General features: G+C 55.4%; 1 long non-coding RNA gene across 1 annotated transcript; it reads left to right on the top strand.

The window, feature by feature from the left end:
• Positions 1 to 1,744: 1,744 nt before the first annotated feature.
• On the top strand, positions 1,745 to 9,460 carry LOC132655158 (uncharacterized). Its single transcript, XR_009592819.1, has 4 exons — positions 1,745 to 1,971; positions 3,904 to 3,940; positions 6,054 to 6,140; positions 6,255 to 9,460. It is a non-coding gene; the product is annotated as an uncharacterized LOC132655158 (long non-coding RNA).
• Positions 9,461 to 13,651: the final 4,191 nt, after the last annotated feature.

Below are 13,651 nucleotides of genomic sequence, written 5' to 3' on the forward strand. Positions count from 1 at the left end.
CCCCGCTAGGCCATAATCCCTGTTTATGTATGGTCGTGCCTAACTAGTATTTGATTCGGTGGAGGGATTCAGTACATGTGCTGAGTGATTAAACGCTCGGACAAATGGTCTGGGAAATCACACACTGGGCTGTAATCTTCTCTCTTCTCTGCTGGACCCTGCGGAGTCAAGGAAAGGGAAGAATGACAGGAGATGAGATGGGAGCCATGGCTGAGGAGTGTGTGGCTTTGTTATTTTTTTTTTTTGCGGGGGAAATCTCTGATACTGATACTCGCGTTTAAATCTGTGCAAGCATATTCCCCGAAGTAAGGGCGTCAGCCTCTTCCTTGTCATTATCACCTGAGTTTTTGGGGGGTGGGGGTGGGGGTGGGGGAAGGGGCTGCCTCCTAGAACACGGTGAAAAGTCAAAACACTTTTTTTTTCTCTTCTCAATCCTTCCGCCCTCCCCACTTCACTAGACGGCAGAATTGGAGTTTCATTCTCTGGGCAATGAGAAGTCTGCGGGGACTTTTAAGTGAGGAAGTGACATGATTTGATTTCCATTTTATAAAGATTGCTCTGTCTGCTGTGTGGCAAATGCATTGTGTGTGTGTGTGTGTGTGTGTCGGGGTTGGGGGGGTACAGGCGTGGAAGCAGGGAGGCCGGAGGGAGGTGGCTGGTGTGCACAGATGAGCGGGGGAACCTGAAGAGATGGAGGAAGGTGAGCAGGTGGACACGGGTTCTGAGGGAAGAGACGATGAGGCCGGTAAACGAGTCTTGTGATCAAACGAGAAAAAGACCTCAGTGGAGAAGGTTCCAGAAGTGTATACAGAAGAAGTGTAGGGACTCTTTGGGAAGCTGGTTTTGTATAGCAAGCACGCTTACACTTATACAGTGGAGCCGAATAGATTCTTAGGGAGATAAATGGGGAGGGGCAATTCTGTCTCTTTGAGCCAATCCTTTATTATATTATTATTATTTGGTTTTTCGAGACAGGGTTTCTCTGTGTAGCCTTGGCTGTCCTGGAACTTCCTCTGTAGGCCAGGCTGGCCTGGAGCTCACAGAGGTCAGCTTGCTTCTGCCTCCTGAGCCAGGCTGGGATTAAAGGCGTGTGCCACCACTCCTGACTCTGAGCCGGTCCCTAATGCCACCACTGGTCACAAGCGTGTGCATGGTGGAAGGTCTCCTGCCCTAAATCCATGCAAACAAGTGTCTCTCTCCACTGGCATCTCAGCCTAAAGGTCATCTCGGGCAGGGCAGCTTGGACACCGTGGCCAGAGAGGACAGACTTTGGTCTTCACTCACTACCACTCTTGACGGCGCCTTTTCTTTTTCTTACTGCACTTTCCCAAGCTCTGGTACAGTTTTCTGACGCAGCCCTTTCTAGAGCTTTGCCCTGAAGTCCCTGCCCACCTCTCTGGTCCTTGACAAGTTTTGACGGAGAGAGAGGAAGCAGTTGAGCACAGGAGATGGTGTGTGTGTGTGTGTGTGTGTGTGTGTGTATGACCTAAGGCTGGAAGACAGCTCACAGCAAGAAGGTGGTAACTGCCCCTCCGCACTGCTGTCCCTTCCCCCAGCTCCACCAGCTGCTGGGGAGGGACGTTGGGGAGGAAGGAGGCCCAGTGATTAAGAGCTCTGGTTGTCAGGGCTGGGGGCCAGGGGGCACGCCCCCTGGGTGACATTTTCTCGCATTGTGTCCTGCGAACAAAAACGAGTCTTATTTGAGGAGCTGGAGCGGGGAGGGGCAGGGGGCGCCGAAGCAGCCGAGTGGAATCGTGGCTCCGGGGAATAGCCATTACTCATCAAAGGCCGGGGCAGCCCGCGTCTTTGTGTGCCCTCCGCAACCCGCCCCGTGCCTGGCCACAGGCCCCGGCTGCCATGCTCAGGGCTGCGGGTGGAGCTGGGAGCGTGTGTGGGCTGAGCCGGTGCTGGCAGCAGCGTGGCCCCTGGTGGGCTTCCCGGAGGAAGGGGTGTGGAGCAGGGCAGCAGCAGGTGAACCGGGGCTCAGGGGACCAGGGACGAGGCGGGGGGGGGGGGAAGGGGTCTAACCTTCCAAGGTGTCAACGAAGCCCCCGGATGGAGTGTCCTGGAGGGCCTGGGGGAAGGGGCCCGCTTCCTGCTACCCTGGCTATTTTGGGGCCTGAATCAAATCAAATCCGCCGCAGCCCCCAGAGCCCCCAGCAGCTGCGCAGAACAGCTGTCCGGCCACCGAGGGTGAGGGGCGGCTGGGACGGCGCTTCCTGCCCCCCACCCATCTCCCCACTGCCCAAGGGTGTGGGCCGCAAGAGAAACCTCTAAGAGGGCAGGGAAAGGGCTCTGGGTTCCAGGCAGAGAGACCCGGACCTCCGGGACCCCGTGCTGTGCTGCAGCTGAGCTCGGCCTCTCTGTGCTCTTTTTCTGCACATTCCCTCTCCTCTGAGCCCCTTCCTGGTGTATTTCTAGGCCCAAGCCAGACCTGTCAGAGCAAGGCTTCCTCCCACCGCACCCCGCGGCCCCTCCACCCCACAGTCCTTTGGAAGCCTTCTTGGTCCTTTTTTGACGAGATGGACTTTTTCTCTGCGGGGGTCGGGGGGTGTCTCTCGCTGTTATCTCTCCCTAGGTTTCTTTGGTATCTCTTTGATCAGGTTGAACCTTCCTTCCTATGGGGCCAGTGAAGGAAGGTGTGGGGGTCTGTTCTGAGTGCTCCTTCCCCAAGCCGGTTCCAGGAGGGCTGGGGCTGGGCTGCTCCTTTAACCTCACCCTCATCTTCCTCCATTCTGGCAGCGCTGCCCTGGGTCTAGTCATTGGGCACTAAGTGTTGGCACCAGGAACAGGTCAGTCCTGGCAGGTACTTTCAGGCTCCAGCTCTGCCCGGTTGAGCCCTCTCATGCCAACTGGGAATCCCAGGCCCTGGCTTGCCAGAGACTGAGGAGAGCCCCCCCCCCCCGCTCTCTCCTTGGTCCACCCTGGCCTAAGGCCAGCTAGTGACCACAAATGTGAGCAAGGCTGACCACGGCCTGGGGCAGGCCTGTCCCGCAGGTCACAAGTCCATGACTGGGTCCCCTCGTGCCCATCCGTGCAGAAAGAACCCCATTGTCCTGGAGGCATAGCTGAGGGGTGAGTTCAGAGGTCAGAAGACCACTGGCTTGGTCATGGTTTTCTGACCACAGCAGGGGCTGTGGCCCAGGAAAACACTCACGTTGGGGTGACAGGACAAGGCATACAGAGTTAGACGCCTCAGCGGGGGTGGGGGGCAGCCCTTCCCCTCCCCCCACCCCGGGGAGAGCCCTTCCTCTCCTTCCACATTCCTTTCGGCAGATGCTCCCCCTCCCTTCGCCAACAAGTGGTCTGTCTCCCCACCGTGGCTGGGAGGGCACCGATGATGAAGCCACTCTGAGGGGAAGCTGGGGGTGTGACACCTGTCCCTGGGGCCCCTGGGCAGCCCCTGGAGCCCCACCAACACCGGGGCAGGAGCCCAGCGAGCTTTGATCTTCTGCGTAGCACATTTATGGTCAAAGCTGCCAAGACAGGAGAGATGCGCCAAGCAGGTCTTCGGGCCACGCCCACTGCTAAGCTTGTCTTCTGGACAGAGGCCTCCTCCTCCGCAGCACAGCCCTCCCTTGACTGCTCTCTGCTCACTCCCGGAGCTCTCTCTCTTCCTCTCCCAGTCTCCTGCCCCTCCCACCCCTCTGTTCTCTGTGAGTCCCAGTCCTGCAGGACAGCAGCGTCCTTTCCTTCTCTGTGGACCCAGGGGACACAGGCATCGATGGTGGCTGAGATAGTTTGTGCCAAACACATCATGCACATGCAAACACCACACACACACACACACACACACACACACACACACAGGATGCCCCCACCTTCAACAAGGCCAGCCTGTGAAAGCTTGAAAAGGAAGCCATTTCAGTTGTTGAGATTCTCCTCATCGTCTTGACCCTACAGGGCTGGCCAGGGTTCTAGAAGACACCAGTGAGAAGGGGTAAGTGACAGGGGTAGACTTTTAGCCAAGCTGATTTGGTCCTGGTCTATGCTGCCAGGAGCCTGCATTGGAGGAGGCCCGTCTGTGGGATCATCTGCACACACCCCCACATTTCCCTGGTGCTGGGAGCCAGTCCCCACTCCCACCTTTCCCTCTCCAGGGATGGCCCACCCCTGTTATCAGAAAATCACACAGCAGGGACTGTGGGATTCAGAGGAGGAGACCCAGAGACCCAAAGAGCCTGGGACAGACAGCAAAGCCAGCAGTGAAGAGATGTGGGGATGGGAGGGAGGGAGAGGAGGAGGAGATAGCAGCAGGGGGGAGGTGAAGGGAGGGAGTGGGGGGGGGAAGAGAGCAAGAGTGAAGAAGTGCTGAGCCAGGAGAAGAGAGGAAGGAAGCCATCAGCCTTGGCCTCCCTCCCTCTCTCCCTCCCTCCATCCCTCCAGCCTTGCAGGCACCCTTCCAGACATAAATGCATCCGATTGGGCTGTTGGGCGTCTGCCATGAAGGCTCCTAAGGGCTCTGCCCTGTAGAGCTCACCTGGCTGAGGGTGGCAAAGTACTCGCTGCCATTACCCCAGAATCGTGGCAAGCCAGGCCATCTGGCTCCATAGTCCCGGGAACCAAAAGGAAGAGGAATCTGCCCAAGTCCCCTTGGGGACTCCGGATCCTTCCTAGCTCCTGCACTGTGCTAACCACTAGGAGCCCGGGCCACTGGCCACCCCCGTCTTCCACTTTGCCAGGCAGTGACTATTTGCTGACTGTCTCTTTCATGTTGCTAATCGCCCAGCCCCATCTAATTGGTAATTAGCCTTAAGAGCCCAAGCCTGTGCTCCACTAATTGCTGTTTGTCTCACCCTCATCTCCGGCAGCAGAGCCATGCCAACTCGGTGCCTGGGCTCTATCCTGGGCTGCTGGCATCCATCTGTGCCAGGCTCAGTAGAGGCTTCTGTGGCCACACCCTACTCTGTCTTCCAGAGGTGCTGTGATCCACAGTCTGCCTCAGCCACAATGTCGGCCCTGCAGGTGGCCAGCCCTCAGGAGTCCCTCTTGGCCCTCAGTTTTCTTTGACATGCCAAACCCAGTTACAAAAAGAGGGAGCCAAGAGCAGGTAAAGGCACTGGCCCCACAGGCCTGGCAACCCCACATAAAGGTGAAAGGAGTGACCCGACTCGACAAAGCTGTCCTCTGACCTCCGCATGCCGTGACCACTCATAGCATGCCCACATATATAATGATGTCTAAGTTAAAAGACGGCGGCCATGAGGCACAGCCTCCGCTAAGGAGAAGAATCCGGAAGGGTCCCCTGAAGGAGGTGTCTTTCTGGGGTATTAAAGTATCTCTAGGGCTTAGCTCTCAGGGAAGGGAGAAGTCTGGACGGAAATAAGCACACCCCTTACATTGGCTGTCAGGGATCTGAAGTGACTCCCAGAGGCGAGACTCTAGGGTCCTGCTAGGAGTGATGCAGGCGCATCGCACCTATCTGTCATAGCTCACAAAGAAGGTTGGGACCACTCTGTGAGCCTCAGCCATGCAGGTTCTTATCATAGGCCTGTGGCTGTGCACCCAGAAAGCCCCAGTGGTCCTCCGGTCCCTGGCCTTCCCACAGTGCTGTGGGTGTCAGCACGGACACGGCCATCTTTTCATGTGGGGCCCTGGATTAGAACTCACATCCTCATGCATCGAATACTCTTACCCACAGAACCATCTCCCTAGCCCCCTCTCCCCATCCTTCTAAATCCCAGAACAAGCCTAACTCCTCCAGAAAGTTAGCCTGGGTTCTGTGAACCCCTCTCGCCCTGTGCTGGGAGGGATGGTCTTCCGGTATGCCCTTCAGTTAGAGTAGAGCCTCCTAGGAGGGAAAGCCTCCCGCCTCACCCCAGGAGGTCCCAAATGTGACTTACACATTTCCCTGGACGGCTCCAGGGTGGGTGCTATTCTCCAGGCTGGGCAGCAAACATCCTCAATTCCTTGCTTATGGTTGAGCCACCTCCCCTGTCACCCCGGCCTTGCAGCATGTGTCCGGCAAGCCCCTGGTCCACAGCTCTGTGTGTGTGTGTGTGTGTATTTTGCAAAGCTCATCTGCCCAGACAGTCACCTTGCTCTCATGACAGTGGGCTCCAGGGACCCTTGGGTGTTCCCAACTTGACAAGAGCTCTGCCAGGAGTGTGAGCGACAGCTCTATGGCTGGCCCAGACAAGGTACTTCCCAGTCTGTTGGGGGCTCTGGGGGAAGATTGCTTGGGAAAAGGCCCTGTGTGGTGAGGCCTGTGCTTTCATCAAAACCATCAGTGACATCTTGTGTTTCCCTTTCAGGCCTTGATTTCCTCCAGCAGGGCTGGCCCGGTGCCCCACAGGGAGAGTGGGGACTGGGGAACCGAGCGGTTCCCGCTATACCAGACGGACCTCTGGAAGAGCTGCTGAAAGTCTCAGGAGCAGAGGGCAGATGAGCTCTCAAGCGTGCCTCGGATTAAAGATCTGAGAAGTGGGGGTTGGAGACTCCGCTAAGGGGGCATTCCGGGAGAAGATTTAGGGTGCTTTTTAGCTGTGTTTTAGAGACCTAGGGGTTTCCCTTGCCGGTGCTGGTGGCAAAGGCTGCGTCTTCTACATTAGCCTCCCTGCATATGTTCTGCCGTCCTGACTTCATGCTCTTTGGAGACGCGGGCTCAGCTAGCTTAGTCCCTCTTTTCTGTGTGGCCTTGGGCAGGCCATCCAGCCTCACACTGAATGGTAATCTCTGGACCTAAAGATGGACTATGACAGTCACCGAGGCCAGGACACTGCGCTGGGCTCCCAGTAAGGAGTTATACGATTAGCTCATATTATTTAAGTCACTTGATTTTTCTTTTTTCATCGTTGTCTGGCTTTTGTTCTTTTAATTCTCTCCTTTCCGTCTGTGCTGATATGGGAAAAGGTTGGTTGGAGGCAGGCAGATGTAGAAGCTGTCTCTCGGACTGTCCGACTTCCTGGAGATCCTCTTTCTGGTCAACAGAGGCTCAGGGATGAGCAACAGAAAAAGAAAAAAAAAGACACAGGTATCCCTTGGTCTCATTCTTCCAGTGTGCCCCTGCCCTTCCTGCCTCTGAAAATATCCCAGCCTTTGAGATGCGTTCCCAGCCTGCTTCTCCACCATGCCTGACAATGGGAGCTTCAGAGGGACCCTGGGGTCAGGACACAGCCCCTCTGTGAACCAGAGCCAGCTGCTGGGCTGGTGACTCTCTGAAGACACATTCCTCATGGAGCAGAGGGAGAGGAAGAGTCTGGGCAGAGCACTGGCCCCTGGCCTCCAGCCCTGACCCAAGGGCCAGTTGTTGCTGGTTTCAGACAAAGGCCTCCTCTTGAAACCTCTGTATGTTTTGGTGCCCACTTGGGAAATGGTGCCAACTAGGGCCTGCCTCAAGGACCAGGAGGGAGGCATGAGGCTGGGGTGCAAATGGAGCTCCCCTCTTGGCGCTGCTGGGCGAGGTGAGTCTGTCATCCAGCTGGCGAGAGCCTGCTGGAGCTTGTGAGGCCCTGCGGGCCTCTTGCCTTGGATTCCTTTCTGTGCCCTCGATCTACAGTGCTGCTGGCCACTCTGGGGCGCCTCGGGCCTTCTTTAAGTTCTTGCCCCTCAGGAATGATTTCTGAGTTCGTCCTTAATTAAGGAAGACTTCACTCAGCTTCACAGGGTGTGGCTACAAGGATTCCAGCACCTCACTGCACCCTCTCTTCCAGTGTAAACCAAGATCCACTGGTGTGGCCACTCCGACCATTTGGGAAGATGAGGATGAAGGCCTGAACAGGTCGTTGTCCAGCCCTGCCACAGCCCCTCCCAACACTCTGCACTCAGGGTAGGAGGGATACTGATGGTGGATGTTAACCAAGCCTTCGCTGCGGGCCAGGCTTCATCTGTATTACCTCCTTTAAGGTTTGGATCAGTAAACATTAGTAGTAAATACCATTACTACACCCCTAGGGGGAAAAATATAGATGCTCAGAGGAACCAGGCAATGTGCCCAGTGACTTAGCTGGGTACAGAAGCCTGTGACAAGGTGACACAGGCAGCAAATGGTGGACCTAGGATCTGGATCCGAGCTGGACTGCCAATATTCATTTCACTCAAAGCAAAAGGCCAGAAACAAAGCCCTAAACCCTTTGACAGTCATATGTGCCGGGGCCAATTAGCTGCTTCGCTCCTAATGAAGGGTGATGAAAGTGGCAAGGAGGGGAGGAATGTGGGATCGATCACAGCGAAGAAGAATGTGTTCATGAAGAGGTGGCTCTAGGAAGCTCCCACAGAAAGATTATCAAGTTGTTCATTCATTCATCCCATCATCCACCCAAAAAATGCACAGAGAACAGGGGCTCTGGAACCTCATGGACCACGTTCAAGTCCCAAGTCTGCCCCTATTCACTGTGTGGTCTCAAGAAAGTTGCTTCACTTCTCCCAGCATCAGACATTCATAGGATGGGGATAAGGAAAGAGTCTCTCTCGTAGCATATGTGGAGAACGCGTGCTATATTACATAGAGGACTTACGTGGAGCCTTGTGAGAAATAGTTTTCAGCATCAATGTTCACTGTCCTTAAGGCTTCAACTCCTCACCGGCTTTTGGGCTAAGGTGCCAGAAGCCAAAGATAAGCAAGACAAGCTGCTCTGCTTGAGTAGACTCAGAAGGAGACAGAACCAACAGATACAATGTCATATCAGGAGAGAGTCATATAGATGCAGCCATGTAGACATTCATGGTGCCAGAGAGATCTCAGGGGAAAGCCATTGTATCTGGGACCTGAAGAATAAATAGGAGACTATTATTAGCATGCAGGAAAGGAAGAGGTGAACACATCTCAGCCTGGGGAACAAGAGGGGCAGAATCCTCAGGGTAGCAGGAGAGGCTGGATGTAGCTTTGGTACCAGGAGTGGGGCAGGCAGAGGGGTCTGAGGGAGCTCACACAGATCAGGGCCTCCATGCTCCTCTGAGAACTTTGCATGTTGTCAGAGACAGCGAGTAACCAACAAAGGGCTGGGAAGGATTGAGAAACATAAGCTTCATCTAAGACATTCCCAGGAGTGGATCCTGAGGGTGTCATCTGGGTCCTGAGGAGTTCTATGATGGAGACACTGGAGGTTTCAGGATGGAGTGTGGCAGGGGTGTCAGCAGGTAGGGAAGAGCAGTGGGCAGTTCTGGGTAGGACTGAGCTGCTGCAGATAGGCGCGTCCAGTCACGGACCCAAGATGCTCACCACACTTCTCTGTGTGCTTTCTGATGAGTGTAAATCTGTCCATCTGGAGTCAGGGACTGAGAAATAAGTGAATGTGAAAATAGAGAGGGGACCCAGAGAGGACCTTGAACCTACTTCTGGACCTAGTAGAAAGGACCAGGACAACAGGGTCTTAAAAAATCAGAGCCCTTGGGCCAATGGGATGGCTCAGTATAGATTCTTGCTATGCAAGCCTGAAGTCCTGAGTTTGACCCCTGGAACTCATAAAAGAAGGAGAAAACTGACTCCACAAGTTAACCCTCTGGCCGTGACACATGTGCCCCCAACACAAATAAAAAAAAATTGAAAAAATAAACCAGAGCCCTGAGTTGCACTAAGGGAGTGCGGGTGTGTGTGTGTGTGTGTTGGGAGGGTTGGCTGTTTGACCAGCCCTGGGAAGCTCACTATAATAGAAGGCCTAGAATAGTGATTCTTAAACTGGAGTTTCTGTGGGACCCCCCCCCCTGGGGGGGAAGCTTGTTGAGGTAGATTCTTCTTCTGTGGCTGGGTGACATCTAAGGATCCAACAAGCCCCTCCTCCTTTGTGCTTCTAGCTGTGCGCCCGTGATCCTACGGCTATCCGCAGGACGCAGTCAACTCACCTGGGGAGGCTTTTCAAAGAAATGAGAAGGAGAGAGACAGAGACAAAGGGAAGAGGGGAGAGAAAGGAAGGAGAGAGAGAGAGACCAAGAAAAAAGAGAAAAGTGGAGGGATGGGTGGAGGGATGGGTGGGTGGGCGGACGGATGGACAGACATACGGTCCTCCAGATAGATGGATACCAGGGTCTCCCCCCAGACCAGCTAAATCTCTCTCAAAGCTCCCTTGGTTACCGGAGTGAAAGTGACTATATGAAAAAGAACTCCAGAATGTGCCCATTCAGGCAGGGGCAGACCCTCGGAGCTCCCTTCTCGGCAGATGGTCCAGAAATAGAGAGCAATTCACCCACATGCAGGCGCTCGCCCTGAGAATGGCATTCCTAGTAACCCCAGGAGGGCAACCGAGGGGTCCCCATATCAGGAAGGGGAAAGAACAGGAAGGGCAACCCCCCCCCCCCCGTCCCCAACCCTGTTCCCACCAGCCCCTTGGAAATGGCTTTGTCTAGTGTCTGAGGCACTCAGCTAAATATATCCGGGCTGGGGGCTGAATTCAGGCTATTGAGGCCTGTAGATGCTCTGGACTCACCCTAGAATTCTAGCACTGGGAAAGCTGGGGGCAAAGGAGGAAGCAGTGGGGAGGTGAGGAAAGGCTTGTTTGCTTGGTCAGCTGAAAAGGATCTCCCAGCTGCTCATCTTTACAGCTGGGTGCGACATGGGAAAGGATGGAGTCATTCCGGCGCTGTACTTGAACTGTTAAAGCCCTGGCCTGAACCTACAGAGAAGAAGGGCCTTTAGGGGGGAGTCAGGTTAAATAAGGCCGCAAGAAGAGAGACCTGATCCTACTGGAAAGATGCTGGATGTTCTCTCTCAGTCCTCTCCAACACTTCCAAGCCTCCTTGTAAACAAGCAGCACGAATTTGACCCAATGGTGGCGGGGGAGGACGGGGAGGACAAGCGGGCATGGTGACATACACCTTTAATCCCAGCAGCGGGGAGAGGCAGGAGCAGGTTGATCTCTTCTAGGCCAGCCTGGTCTACAAAGCTAACTCCAGGATAGCGAGGGCTACCCAGAGAAACCCTGTCTCAGAGCATTCCCCCCTCCCCCAGGTCCCACACACTAACAGCATGAAGCGGGGGGGAGGGGGAGCAGGGCAGGTCTGGGAGGAGATAAAGAGGAGTTCAGGTGAATCTGATCCAATGATCACATTGTATCCCTGTAGGAAATGCTCAAGGAATTAATAAAAATATTATTTTAAAAATAAGGTGGAGAGGGACTGAGGGAGTTGGGGACTGAGGGACTCTGGTGTTGACCTCAAGCCCGGACACACACACGTGTGTTCCCCATGTACATGCATACACACGTCACACACATATAAAACTCAAATCTTTGATGGAGTGCCTACTAGAAGTTTCAGGGAGGCAGAGGGTCTGGGTGGGGCACACAACAGAGTATGGGTCAGACCTACCCTCGGCCTCTTGCCTACCCACCCGTCTTACAGCGGGCTTCTCCAGCGGGCAGGCACTCCCGAGCACACACAGCCCCAGCAGCATCCTTGGTACACAACTCGCCATGGCACCAAGCCCCACCCCGAGGAATGCAAGCTCTGTGGCTGCACCCCAACCGGGGCCTGTTTAAGCGGTGAGTTTGTATAGCAGCAAGGCCAGAGGCACATTAAGGATTAACTTCCTGGCTGCAGCCAGCCTGGCTCAGCCTTCCTGTTAGAGGATTCTGTGGGCAGCCTCCACCCAGAGCCACAGTGCTATAAAACCGCAGCCCCCTCCCAGGCCTGGGCCACCATCCACCCACTAAGCACCCAGCTCTGGCACCCGGGCAAGAGCTACTGCTGACTTCTCTGTCAAAGCCTTTCCGGGCAGCTGTCTTCAGCAGTGGGCTCCAGTGGCAAGGGGTCTCACTCAGGTTGTGGGAAGAGGGTGCAGGGGGGGTGTCTCAGCTCCCAGCGCTGGTGGTTAGTGAGGTCCTAATTGGTTTGATTACCTTCTAGGGGCCAGACTTCACCCACTGAAGTCTCCCACTCCACTTTGGAGATATCAGGGAGGTAGCTCATGCCTCCCAGCTCCCACCACGAGACGGATGGTCCCTCCTTGCCCTCAGCATCTCTCACCTGAAGAGAGTGTGTCAGCCCACGGCCGGCTGAAGCAAGACAGAAAGGGCCCGTGTCAGAGTTGAGGGAAGTTGGGGGAAGGCAGGGGAAGTCGGGAGGGCTTGGTGGGCTAGGACAGGTACAGCAAGGCTATCCAGTGCCCAGCATTCCAAGAGGATAGGACGACAGGGTCAAAGCTGGCGGCACCGCAGGTTTCCCTGAGTGTCATCAGGAGAGCTGTCAGAGGCCTGATTGGCAGAGGTCCTCTGCTTTCTGGACCTCAGAGAGGCAGGGGCCCTATGAGCCGGGACAGCCAGCGACCTACTCTGGCACCCTGACGGACAGAGGGCCTTCCAGGCCACCTCAGGGCCCAGACTTGCCCAAGTAGGTCTTGAAGAAGGGCCTTTCCGACTGGGCCCTGGGGGTTGCCCGTGTCTCCTTCCTTCTTCTCCAGTAATAACTGCCTCCAAGTTCCAAGTAAGCCAGGAAAACGGCCCTGGGTGGGGGTGGGTGGGAGTCTGGGTTGAGGGAGGGGGAGCTATTAGGGAGTCATGCTGTGCATGACTAGGAGGGTTCTAATCGATGGGCTCATGTTATATTTATCAGCCACAGTACTTAGGCGCTACCCTGAGAAGGACTAATGGGCTCCCCATTGGAGACGCCATTACAGGAAGTATAGGGGGAGGGGCGAGGTGCTGAGAGGAGATGGGGACCTGGCAAGGTCTACTCCTGGCAACATCCATTCCTAAGCCCCTGCCACACTGGCTTGCAGTGCTGTTAGGCTTGGAGGCGGTAGCCATGAAGCATGAGCACGGGTCCTTATTCCCCTTGGCCCTACTGACTTCCAGCTATCCTTGAGAGTCCTAAGGCAGCAGGTCACCCCGGTCATCCCTCTGCCTCCCCTTCCATGCCAGTCCTTTTCCTCTACTCTTTCTGGTTCTCTAGACAGAAGCCATTCCGGCCACCCTTCTTTCTGAATGACAGCTATGTGGGCCAAACAAGTGGCTCAGCCTTTCCTGGGGAGTAGCTGGGCTGTGGTTACCATGGTGATATTTCAGGGTGGTGGTGGGGGCATCTAGCTATTTCTTCTAACAGCCTTAATTGCTCATTTATTTAGGGCAATTAGTCCCCAGCGTCCCTCCCTTCCTTGACCCCAGCAAAGGCTATTCTTGGCTCCCATAACATTCTACCCAGATGGGGTGGAGTCTGGTTCAGAGTGAATGGGGGGGGTAGGTGGGGGGGGACAGAAGAAACTGCAGCCTGAGAATCCAGTTAGAGGATGAGCTGGCCAGATCATGTCCTGTCACTAAACCCATGCTCTCACCATTCTCCCTGACTTCCCTTGGTCCGTTCAGCATCTTGGGTGGACCCAACCCTCCATGTGCCCCTCAGTCTTTGGATAGCAGTAAACCCCTCCAATGGCATCGCTGTCCTCCCTGGCCAGCCAGTCAGGGCCTCACGGGGCTCTGCTTCCTCCCTACAGGCAGCTGTTCCAGTTTCCCCGGGCCTCAGGGAGCCCCTTGCCTGTCCTTCTGGGTCTCACTGTGTTACGCTGGGTGACTCTAGAACCCTCTAACCCTGGTCTTCTGTCCCTTGGCAAACTTCAGCACTCTTTGCGTAGACAGATGGTCCAGACTGCTAAACCTGCCCTCGTCCCAAGTCTGAGGCAGAGGGGGATGACGGCCCAGGGCCCATCTAGGGACATCACCCTGCCTTTAGAAGACCCTGCCTTGGTTTTCCTCTAGGCCCCACCTCCCTACCCCAGGACCTCTTT

Source organism: Meriones unguiculatus, chromosome 7 (genome assembly GCF_030254825.1).
Source record: "Meriones unguiculatus strain TT.TT164.6M chromosome 7, Bangor_MerUng_6.1, whole genome shotgun sequence".
Classification (NCBI taxonomy): Eukaryota; Metazoa; Chordata; class Mammalia; order Rodentia; family Muridae; genus Meriones; species Meriones unguiculatus.